At 39.7% G+C, this 12,099-nt stretch overlaps 1 protein-coding gene across 1 annotated transcript in view; it reads right to left on the reverse strand.

The window, feature by feature from the left end:
• Positions 1-1,885: 1,885 nt before the first annotated feature.
• LOC140122018 (major facilitator superfamily domain-containing protein 8-like) overlaps positions 1,886-12,099 on the reverse strand; it is a 69,034-nt gene continuing 58,820 nt past the window's right edge. Inside the window, exon 14 of the transcript XR_011854240.1 lies at positions 1,886-3,528. The gene's annotated coding sequence lies outside the window, so the exon portion shown is untranslated. The remainder of the gene's footprint in view (positions 3,529-12,099) is intronic.

Here is a 12,099-nt window from a genome sequence, read left to right on the forward strand (position 1 = left end):
CAAGTCTATGGAGATGCATCAAAAACGCATTGCACTCTGAGACACATGCAAGTGCAATGCGTTTTTCAGACATCAATTGCCATAGAAAAGATAGAGCTCAGCCCTGAGTCCATTTCACGCGCATTACCTGCGTGTGAAAAACGCATTGAAATTGCATTGAAAAGCACATGAAAAACTGAGACACTGAACAAACTCTGACTGAAAACTGATTGAACTCTGATGCAAAATGTCAGTTTTTCACTGACCAAACCCTGATCGCACCCTGATCAAACTCTGATGTGATCTGCAACGCAAGTGTGGAAGAGGCCTAAGGCGAACAATAGGTTCATTGGGTGAATTAATGTAGTCAGCAGAGAGAAAAAAAAGGTATCTTGAAAGATTGCTGTTGCAGAGCTCATTGCTGCTAAAACCTCTAAGCAGTCTCAAATCCCAAAAGCTATACTTCATTGCATTTGTTGCCATCAAATCAGTAGCAAACACACTAAATATCTTGTGCATTGTACCTCTTATATTTTAAGAACCCAGCAAGTCATCTACTTGCATGCCTTGCAGTTGTCCTATGCAAACACTAAAAAGACCACAAGGTGGCAGTATATCATGCTAAACATAGTCCATAGCTTTGGATGTTTTTGCAGATATTCTAAATACATCTCTCTTTCTTTAGTAAAGAAATCTACAAATACAATTATAGTTCATACATATTTTATAAGATTCAGAGTTAAATTAACACATGAAAAGAAATCATTTGTACTGTAGATACAGAATACTACACTGCCCTCTAGTGAGAAGTGATGAAAAGCCAAAGAGTTTCTAAACTTTACATCTGTACAAAATGTGAGAATTACTGACGTGTAATTGATACAAAATATAGTAACTGATGATCACTGTACTTTGTTAATGTACAAACAATTGAAATAATTTATGTACAGATGTGTATCATATGCATATAAGGGAACAAACTGCCACCAATCTGTTAACCAGGACATTAACCGGGTAACAGTGAAGTCTTTATATATTCTGGGAGACTCAGAGTTACACAAAATAGAACTTGAAAATGTACATTAGCTGGAAGGACATGTCATGCTGGGGTGTCCCCTCCTGGTTTGTTTTATGCCCCATAGTCCATGTACATTCTCACAAGCCTGGGTCATGGTGATGTACATTTTTTGTGTAGAATCATTTAGGGCAGGAGGGTTCTGGCTAGTATGACTCTTCTCCACCCTGTGACTCCATACATGGCATGTGTATACAGTACAGACAGTCCCCCAGGTTACGTACATGATAGGTTCTGTAGGTGTGTTGAATTTGTATGCAAGTCAGAACTGTATATTTTATAATTGTAACCCCGGACCAAATTTTTTAGTCTCTATGACAATTATTTGTTACATGGGGTCGTCTGTAAGTCGGGTGTTCTTAAGTAGGGGACTGCCTGTGGTTACATTTAATCCTTTTATGGTTGGCTTTTGAAAAATCTTGGTTTTATTTTAAAAGCTTTTACTGCAATAGTAGTTTGAAAAGTAGGTTGTTTTTTTTCACTTAATTCCGCTTTTCCTTCATTCTGCAACTCATGGAAAACTAAACTATTGAGACCTCAAAGGCAACAAAATGTAATACTTATCTCTGGTAGGGATAATTGGTACACAGGCCCTACAGGAGGTGAGGTACAAAGAGTCAATTGGACAGTTATAAAATTGATGTGGTTTCTCTGCCTCCTTTTGTTGAAGACATGAATTAGGACTAATACAGAAGATACAGATGCAAACTAAATAGTTTTAGAACACCTGCTTCCTCGCAGATATTCTACAAAATAACAGATTGAAAATTGTAATCAAGTATTATAAGCTTTATTGAAATAAGTAAATACATATCAATTAAAGACAGCTGCCAAGAGATTTATAGAGTCACATGAAAAAGGGGGGGGGAGATAAGGATATGGGAGCTAACAGTAAGTGTACTATGAATCAATATGTACAGCAGCCAAGCTAAAGTTAATAAAGGAACAGACTCTGGCACCATTTGACTGGAACATATATACTGGGGCGTAATTTGAGGGGGTGCACAGGGTTTTGTCCCAACCAGGTCCAAGAGACCTAGGGAGCCCATATGTCCTAACTTTCCTATATGAGAAGACTAGTATTCTAAACAATACATTATAATTGGGGGCCCAGAAGCTTCAGGTTCCGCCACTGCATATATGCAAAGAGAAACTGAGCCGTCACATGTTACAAACAGAGCTTGTGCTGCCACCGCAAGCAACTTTTCGACTGGGCTTTCTTAGGAAGTGTGTCTAAATGTGGTCCACTATGCTCTTTTATTTAAGGGACCCTTCAATGACATGTTGGGGAAAAAAACTAGAAAAAAAAAGGAAGAGGAGGATAAGGGAGAGCTGTCCTGTTATCCCTATTGTTGGCACAGACCAACATGGGCCTCAAGGACTGCCAACAAGGACTGTGCATACAAGAATGTGTCACAGCGGGGAGGGAATTAATTGCACTGACGACATCACACATGCGCAGTACTGGTTACATATGGAGCTGCACACAAGGGAAAAGAACAAAGCAGAATGGACTAAGTGGCTGAGGATGGCCTGAGAGACAAGTATGTACAATTTAAAAAGGATGTGAAGATAAAGTACCTGCAAAGCAATGTACATTTATGAAGACTAAATAGTTGTAGAGGGAAGGGCAAAGTATCCATCAGTGAAGGGCAAAGTGAAAATGAATACATCTAAATAGTGCTTGCCTAAACAGCAGGTAACTAAACGAAGGTGTGAACAACATCTAAATTGGGGAAATGCAGACTAGAGTGGGAATGGATAAAAAGGAAATGCATATTATAATATATGGTTTATGAGGGCGAGGGTGGAAACTGTGCAAGGCAAAAAGTGTAAGAAGTGCTTAAATGAGGAGAATCTAACATCAATATGGAGCAAACCCTAGTGATTAGTAGTTATTAATATTTTGCATATATATAAGATTAAAAAAAACATAACAATCATTTAACAATGTATATTATAAAATAGTAATAGCAATAAAATAAACTAACGTGATAAAGTAGCAAAATAGTGCAGCATCGCTGAAATGGCAATATTAAGAATTAAACAGATCTCCATAGAAACATACATCACAGGAAAATGTACCGGTGTGGTCGCGTGAGCATAGGGACACACAGAATGGAGAAGCAGTTCATAAGGACATGATCAGGTCCTTGTAGATACGAAAAATGTAATAAACTTATCTTGATTTTTAAAAAAGAAAAATAGTCCTTTTTATCTTTCATGGCTCTGAGTCATTCTAGGGGTCCCGGCTATTTAATCTCCATCCTAGAACAATTCCAGAAAGAACTGAATGAAGGAGAATATAGATGAATATAGTAGTAGATCTCTGTTTATAAATCTATGAAGATGGGTCCTGGTGAACTCCTCTTCACCAATTCTTCTGGATGTATTGCACCCCTGCCCAACAAAGTCATCCGGACAACATCAGAGGATCCTTTGGTCGACAACTGACAGTGGTGGCTTCATACATACTAAAAAAAGGTAAGTAAAGATACGTAAGCATAAAGGCACATGTATTCAAAGACACACATAAATACTGTTAAAACCAGATATCGGAGAAGGAAGGCATGAGGGGACAGAAGAGAAATCCTATAGGGGATAATTAGCAAGACTTTAAATTTCTCACTCTTTGTTGCATTGCAGCCAATTGGTAAGATCAAAAAGTTATTTTTTTGCTCAGTAATGTACACTCTGCATCTCATCTTGACAGAAAAAAACAGAAATTAGCCATTTCTGGTACTTAATTAAACAAGAAAATATCACATGGTCATAAGTGTTTAGACCCTTTGCTCAGTATTGAGTAGAAGCACCTTTTGAGCTAGTACAGCCATGAGTCTCCTTGGTTTTTACATCTGGATTTGGGGATCCTCTGCCATTCTTCCTTGTAGATCCTCTCCAGTTCCCTCAGGTTGGATGGTAAATATTGGTGGAAGCCATTTTCAAGTCTCAATTGGGTTTAGGTTAGGGCTCTGGCACGGTCAGTCATGGATGGTCACAAAGTTGTTCTGAAGCCACTGGTTTGTTATTATCTTCCATTATCCTACTACATCTCTGGTGCTCAGCCACAGTGATCTTAGGGATCTTCTTTAACTCTTTCCCCAAGGCTCTTTTCCCACTATTGATTAATTTGACAGGACAGCCAGGTCTCTGAGATCGTCGGAAGGACCTTAGACCTCATGATTCTCATGTGCTATGACATGCACTGTAAGTTCTGAGGGTGCCGTCACACGTTGCAGCTACAACTGCAGCACAATCAGTTTTTAGGTGGGTTTAGGTGCAGTTTTGTTAATTTAAAGGTAAACTTCCACTGGTAATGGTAGGTATTAGCTGTAAACACCGGGCACCAGCTCAGGGTGAGCTGGTGCCGGAGCTTACCTTTTCTAGTGTTTTAAACCGCTATATCGCGGTTTAAACACATTTTGATGAATAGACCCGAAGCGCCGAAGCTACCTAGCAGTGGTAGGTTTCCTTTAAAAGGTGAAAGACATGGTGAGTTTGATTTTGAAGGGGAAATCTGTTTCACAAATGTCATTTACTTGTTAAATTAACAAAACTACACCTCAAACCACCTCTAAGGTGATTGTGTTTTAACTGCAACGCGTGACCGCACTGGATTCCAATGAAGGAGTAGAACCATCTCAAGGATCAGAACTAAATGGACAGCATGCGAGTTAAATAGGAGTGTCACAAAAAGGGTCTGAATACTTCCAACAATATGGTATTTCAGTTTTTCTTAATTTAATAAATTAGCAAAAAATATTTACATTTGTTTGTTTCAGTCAATATGGGGTGCAGAGTGCACATTAATGAGCAATAAAAGAACTTACCAATAGATACCCACTGTATATATAACTTTAGGGGTGATTTGTTAACAACCATGTTTCGACATAGATGCAATGGTAGCGAGAATATTTCATATCATCTGTGAATGCTGGCAGTTTAGTGGTGTAAAAGCTGGTGACGGGTTCCCTGTAATTTATTTTTATCCATGTAATTTTCCTAGGCAAAACAGTGGAGAAGAAGGTATTTGCCCCTTTCCCTATATTCCTCCACCATCACACCCTGATTTTTCATCAGTGGTTCCCTACTTTCATCTTTAATTTTCATATAATTCACATATTACAGAAATAATATGAAACTATTTTTGCTGCATATATTTGTCTTTTACAGAATTTTCAATTTTCTCTATAATCCTGCACCTTTGTGTTTTAGAATGTTATCTTGACAGGATTGCTACTCAATAAATGGAGTATGTATCTTTAGCCATGGTAATCCCAGGATTATAGAGCTGATGAAGTGATTTAAGAAAAAAACTAAACAAAATAATAAGTGATACAATGATAGAATGTTTGTGGTGTGCTGGATCAATATAGGAATTATAAAAGAAAAAACTGCTACACACTTCAAGTTGGAAGCAGGCAGCACTCCAACACAAGCTCAGACTGGTATCAGCCTCGGTTGGTGGCTGAACTCTATTTTACTTCTGAGACTCCATCTGTAGACATATCTTTATAAACTGCAGTACAACTATCCCCATGTCTGTAAAGTTCTACAGTTGGTTTGTAAAGTTGACTTTCAATTTATGCAGATTCATGTTTCTCCAGCTCAGCCGCATATCCAGCTTCCTTATTAACATGGGGTCTGCTTTCATTTCAGCCAAGCCAAATCAATTCCGAAACCACATTCCCCTCAGGAATGAGAGAGACATGTATTGTATGTGACTTGCTGAATAGAAATCTGCTCCCTCATTCACCCTTCCCTCAGGAATTCTCTTCAGCAAGTCACACACAGCCTGTGTCTCTCCTGAGGGAATGAGATAGCTGAGCCCAAGGTCTGACTGGGGAACCTAAGGCCCATCAAATGCTACATGGAAATATTACCTATACATCCTTAGGCCACATTCACACAATGCCTTTTCATTGCGTTTTGAAATACAAATGTATTAGGCAAAAGGCATCACAAAACACATTAGTATTAATGATGGTAAGAACACAGATGCATTGTATGTTGTATTTTCCCGAGTGTTTTACAACACAAATTTGAACAATTAAATGCATTTGAAGCGCATCTAGAGTATCTACTACCCAAACATAGATGTGTTTAGGGCTAAACACTTGCGTTTCGTAAGTAGCAACAAGTGTTTTACCTTATTAAAAAAAAAAACTTGTTGCACTTGAAATGTGTCTGAAACCACAATACAATCACATTTTGTAAAAATAAACTTAGACCAGCATTAGATAGGACCTATTACTAAAATCAATCTGTGCCTCCACCAGTTCCGCTTTATGTTATGGCCCTTTTTTTCTCCTCAAAGTGTTTGCAGTGATTCCTGTAGATGTGACCACATCACGATCACCACATCATGCCTCCTCACACAGATGCAGCAGGGGAACAGTGATGATGCAGAGAGCTGATAGCTCTCCATCATCTTATTCAACTCTGTGTCCGGGGGATGCAGATAGAGTTGAAGTCCCAGCAAAGTTTGGACAGTCCTACCCTGGCTGAGCCACGGCTGAAGAAAAACCATGCACTTTGAATAAATAAAACCATGCACATGATTATGCCAACCTCAAGAAAAGATGAGGACTTTACTCAATCGGGATCATTTGCATAAATAGAGAGTCAACTTTACAAGTAGACTGTGGAACTTAACATGTGAAGAACAGTATAGGGATACTTATATAGATGAAAAAAGAAAAGAAGTTCCATCGGCATCAGGACCGCCATGTGATCACCGTTTTAATGTTTTCCTAATAAAATTTTTCAGCTTTATTAAACAGTATTGCATGATGCTTTTTTCATCTTTTTAACCAAATGTCTCTGGGACCGGACTGGGCTCCTTGCATCGTGGCATAGCGTGGACTCAAGCTTTTTTGCCTTTTCATAGGAATAGTTATAATGGTGTATAATAGCAGTTTTCAAAGGTATGTTTAGTTAGTGTGGATTAGTTTAACTGACAGGATCCCTTTAACACTAAACCGTACACAGAATTGAAAGGCGCACTGGAGACTCGGCCATCATCCTGCTTCATGGACATCAGGCACCTACTAAGTACACACAGTTTTGTTTATAATTCCAGTACTGCTTAAACCCCAAACAAGTATTCTACCGTGATGTCAGTGTTTTGATATTTTTAAATCATTGCACATCTATGCACAATTTAAGGCCTGTTATTCCATCTCTTGAGATCAATTTTGCCAAAGTCAGTGCTATACCATGGTTTGGGCGCTTGTAGACTATTAAAATTTACATTCCTCTACTTTCTCTGTATTCATTCCAAACATTGCCTATGGAACCTGAAGTTTCTTTTATACTTAAGTTGAAACATGTCCTCCATCATGGATTGGGATGAGAGATGTCATCAGGAGAAGGGGGGCATTGGAGTTCTGTCTGTGTGGTCAGATGGGGGGCTGTTTCCATAGAGAAAAAGGGAAAATGGGTGTTCTAGCAATGTGAGGAGGAGATTTACATGGGATGGTCTCTGTAAATGAAGGAAGGGAACATGAGGGTACTGGCTGTGTGAGAATGGGAAGAATATAGGAGTGCAGGTTGTGTTAGAAGGAGGTAGGGTGCAAGCCTACATCATATGACCTAAAAACAGATTCCTGCACTCAGCGCTCCATATAGAAGATCCCCACACTCACTTTCTGCCATCTCCGTAGAGGATCCCCACTCTAAGTCCCTACTGGCTATTGTGGAACTGTGGTTGGATCACAGGCAGTGTCAGATGCTGAGGAAGTTAGTAACCACGAGACACCAGGTACTGATAAATATACCGTATATGCTCGAGTATAAGCCGACCAAAGTATAAGCAGAGGCCCTAATTTTACCACCAAAAACTAGGTAAACACACTCACTCGAGTATAAGCCAAGGTTGGGAAATTCATTGGTCACAGCCTCCCAGTATATAGCCAGCAAGCCCTCAGTAGTATACAGCCAGCCCCCTTTAGTAGCCACACAGCCCCCAGTTTGGCCAGCACTAAATAAACTTACATACTCACCTTCGGGTGGTCCCAATGTTCGGTGGGGCTCCTCTTCTGTCTTCTCCGCAATGTTCCGGTCTCCGTGGCTCCTTTTCTGTCTTCTAACTGCTGTAACAGCCGGAAGAGCTGCGGCCATGTGCTCTGCCAGCCGGCGCATACTATGATGTGGCCCCTGATGAAGTCATAGTATGCGCCGTGCGGCAGAGTGCATGGCCGCGTCTCTGCCGCTTGTTACAGCAGACAGAAGAGGAGCCTTGGGGACTGGAGCATCTCGGAGAAGAAGAGGAGCCATGCCGAGCATCGGGGAGCCACGCCGGAAGTCGAGTATGCAAGTTTATTTTTTTATTGACTCCTATATAAACCAAGATGAGGTTTTTCAGCACATTTTCAGTGATGAAAAACTTGGCTTATACACAAGTACAGGCGGTCCCCTACTTAAGAACACTCAACTTACAAACGACCCCTAGATACTAATGACAAATTGTCGCTTATACTGTTTTGTTTGACATTGCAGAGTCTATTTACATGCAGCTTTTGACACCTGACAAGCCAGTACATTTTGGAAGCAGGATCAAAAGGAGCAGATAAATTTGTATGCAATGGGGTTATGTCCTACAACTTAGAATTAAACTCAAACAAAAGAAAATTATAGGATTCCAAAAACCATGGACATATTAATGACCACAAGTACCCACTAACAGCATAGGGTCAAGGAGGATTAGCCGTATCTCTCTTGCCCTCCTCAAACCTCACTGAATCACATAACAACCCCAATCTTGGATATAAACCCCTCAAGTCTAGTATGGGGCAAAAGCTAGCAAGATACAGAGTTGATGGAAGGTAATCATAAAATCACATTTTCCTCTTGGAAGTTATGAAGTTTTGTAAGAAACTCTTGCAAAAATGAGCTCTACTTAGAGGAGGAATCATCCTCATTAACATGATTACAGCACCTTCTCTGTTACATCACAAGTCAGGGGTGGGAGCAAAAGCCTTAAATATTGGGCTTAAGTTAGTGATCTAAGAAACCTAAGAAAACCTCCCCAGTCTTATGGGGAATATGTTATCACATGAAAAGGCTGTCCAGAAAAACTGTTAAAACCCCATGGTGCAGGTTTATTAGTTTTTACCCTTTTTAGTTTCATAACGGTTATATTAGTATTGTGTATATTTTTGTAATGATTTCATTTTTTTTATCAGACAATTGTTTTTTTTTGTTTGCACTGTACATCAGTGTATCAAATCTTTAAAATGTCTCTACTTGTAGCCTTAAAGAACTACAGTTTCCAAAAGGATAACACTACGAGTATTATTTTCAAAGAATCTTATAGCTAATTGGTTCAACTGTATTTTGGTCAAATTGTGTGTGGATTTATGTAGATAGGCCCCTATTGCCTTCTTAGTAAATAAGTTAAATATAGGTGGTGGTAGTGCATTTTTGAAAAGGTTTAAATGGGTGCTAGAGAATAGAATTTAGCGTAACAAACGATCTTGGATGGGGGAATTTATGTACTAAATGGAGAGGCCCCCTAGTGTAAGTGTGCCCTGTGACATGACCCGAGAGAAGGCGTTCATCACCTCTCCCCCCAGAACACATAAAAATAAAAATAATTAAATCATGAACATGTTAGATTTATGTTGTAACAGACAAGAGCATTCGAGTGTACGAATTGTCCCTTTTTCACCCATAAATATATGAATAAAAAGCGATCAAAATTTCACATAGGTCCCAAAATAGTATTCTTAAATTTATCAGCAACACATAAAAATTTACACTTTATGCAGCTCTGCACACCAAAGGATGAAAAAGTTATGGGTCTCAGATTATATCAAAACGATTTACATTTTCAGCTTTCTAATACTGTACCTTGAATTGTGCCACTTAGAAGTACAATTTGTCCCATAGATAACAAGACCTATTAGATTTCTGCAAACTGAAAGATAAAAAAGTAATGGCTTTTGTACAGGAGTACAAAACAATGCAAAAATGAGTCCCATAAGGATTCAAGTAAAAGACCTTAAGATTTAAGATAAATGAATATTAGTGTGGTCTGATTGGGTTTTGCCACAAGAGGGTGTAAAAGTACTTCTGCCGCTCCCCTTTAAATAGGCTCCTAGAGGTTTCCAATGTGTAGTAAATCTCTTGGGAGAGATTGTAGACTGTTAGCAATGCATTTGAAACATACTTTAAGACATTTTGCCCAGTTGATTGAAAGGGTGTATAACATTTGTCTAAGTCTAAGAAAAAGCATCTATGGCATTCTGTCCTAACTATTAGAATGCATTGAAAGTTTGGTTCTGTACACACACACAAAGCACAGACATTACGGCCAGCGAAGCACAGGAGTGCACGTAACGGTCCGTTGCCGGAGTTTGCAGCGTGTCGCACCTCCCTGTCCTATGTACGGCTTTGAATAAAGAAGATTCTCTTATTTGGGTGAGTGCCGCCATTCTTTGTCTTCTCCTACCTGTGTGAACTCGCAGACATTAGTCTCCAACAAGCGTGATCACCTCCCAGCCACCTTCCCCTTTGTGGTCTGCTGTAGACTGGAACAGTATTGTCTTTAGCAACTAATCCAGGTTCTATGCAAGTTCCCATAATGTTGGGCTTGTCTGGAGGCCTAGTGTTAAGTGCACCAATCCTGCCTTTGCTATGGAGCAAGTCTATGCCCCAATTGTCATTTACATTACATTTACAGAGTTTATCCGATTCCAATAGATTCAGTTAGGAGCTTGTCCTATGTTGAGCAGTCCTAGGTATTTCAGTTTCTGCATATATCCTTATGAGAGTTGCATGAAAAGAAATTACAACATTTCCTAACTAAATTATTTTGGCCAAGTAGGCGGAAACCAGGGATCATGATTGGTGGTCTTGCCTCCTATCTGGACTTTTTAGGCCGGGGTCTATAAAATGTGGACGACATCTGAACTGCCACCAATTGACTCATTTCAGGCAAATTTGACTCCTCTATATTCATCTCCTCACTACTTTTTATAGGTAATTGGGTAAGATTTAACATAAAATGTGGAAAGGACATTTCATTCCTTTCCTGGGTGTGCAAGTAGTTTAATAGGCTATAATCTGGTGACAGGTTCACGTTAAAGTCTATCTTATCTTTTTTTCCTATTTACAGTAAGCCCTGGATGTGTCTGCCCTAACCAGTTTTGTATTGACAGATTTTAAAAGTTTTAAAAGTTACAATGTCCTGTCTAAACAGCAGTAACATGATGGTTTAGTGTTTTAGGTTGTCTAGCAATATTGTTGCATGGGTTTCCTTTCACTCTGCAAATGTTAAATGTATTAGCCTAGAAAACAGCTCTCTTCCAGCGGCAGATGAGCAAGTTCTGGCCTGTCCGATGTTGTCTACATTGAATTATACTTTACACAAGAAATGTAAATCATCTGAAACAGGTCAGAAACACAGAACAGTCTAGTATTATTCCATAAGGACTTTTAGAGCCAAGTGACTACTCTGTAAGACTTTGATTTATATTCCTAAGGGTACATTCACACAGCGGTAGGCCCGCCATGCGTGCATACCGCCGTGTGCTGGAGAGGAGGAGGAGGCAGCCCCTCCTCCCTCCATAGAGAATAGCGGCGCACGGCCGCACACACGCCAAAAGATAGAGCATGCTCTATCTTTTTGCGGTGTGCGGGCCGGATCTGCACCGCATCTGCGCCGCGCCGCTATTGCCGTCTATGGGGACGTACATGCGGCCGCAAATTTGCGGCCGCATGTACGTCCCCGCAGACGGCCATGTGAATGTGCCCTAAGTGCCACAAACAGAGCTGCTTGTTGATTCAGTCACTTTCCAAACCCCACGTAATTTAAAGCAATATGAGATGATACCTTTGTGAAACACTCTTAACACTAGTGAGAGGTTAGATGCACAATTTAGCTATAGAAGGAGACAAGGTCTTTGATGTTGCACGTCTTAGATTAGCTATATTAGATTTTATTGAGGTTTATTTTCCACATTTATGAATCTTATCCCATGTTTTATAAAGTCTACACATTTACATAAAAATGACATAGTAAATTTCCAATGTTAGAGATA

This window comes from Engystomops pustulosus, chromosome 3 (assembly GCF_040894005.1).
Source record: "Engystomops pustulosus chromosome 3, aEngPut4.maternal, whole genome shotgun sequence".
Lineage (NCBI taxonomy): Eukaryota > Metazoa > Chordata > Amphibia > Anura > Leptodactylidae > Engystomops > Engystomops pustulosus.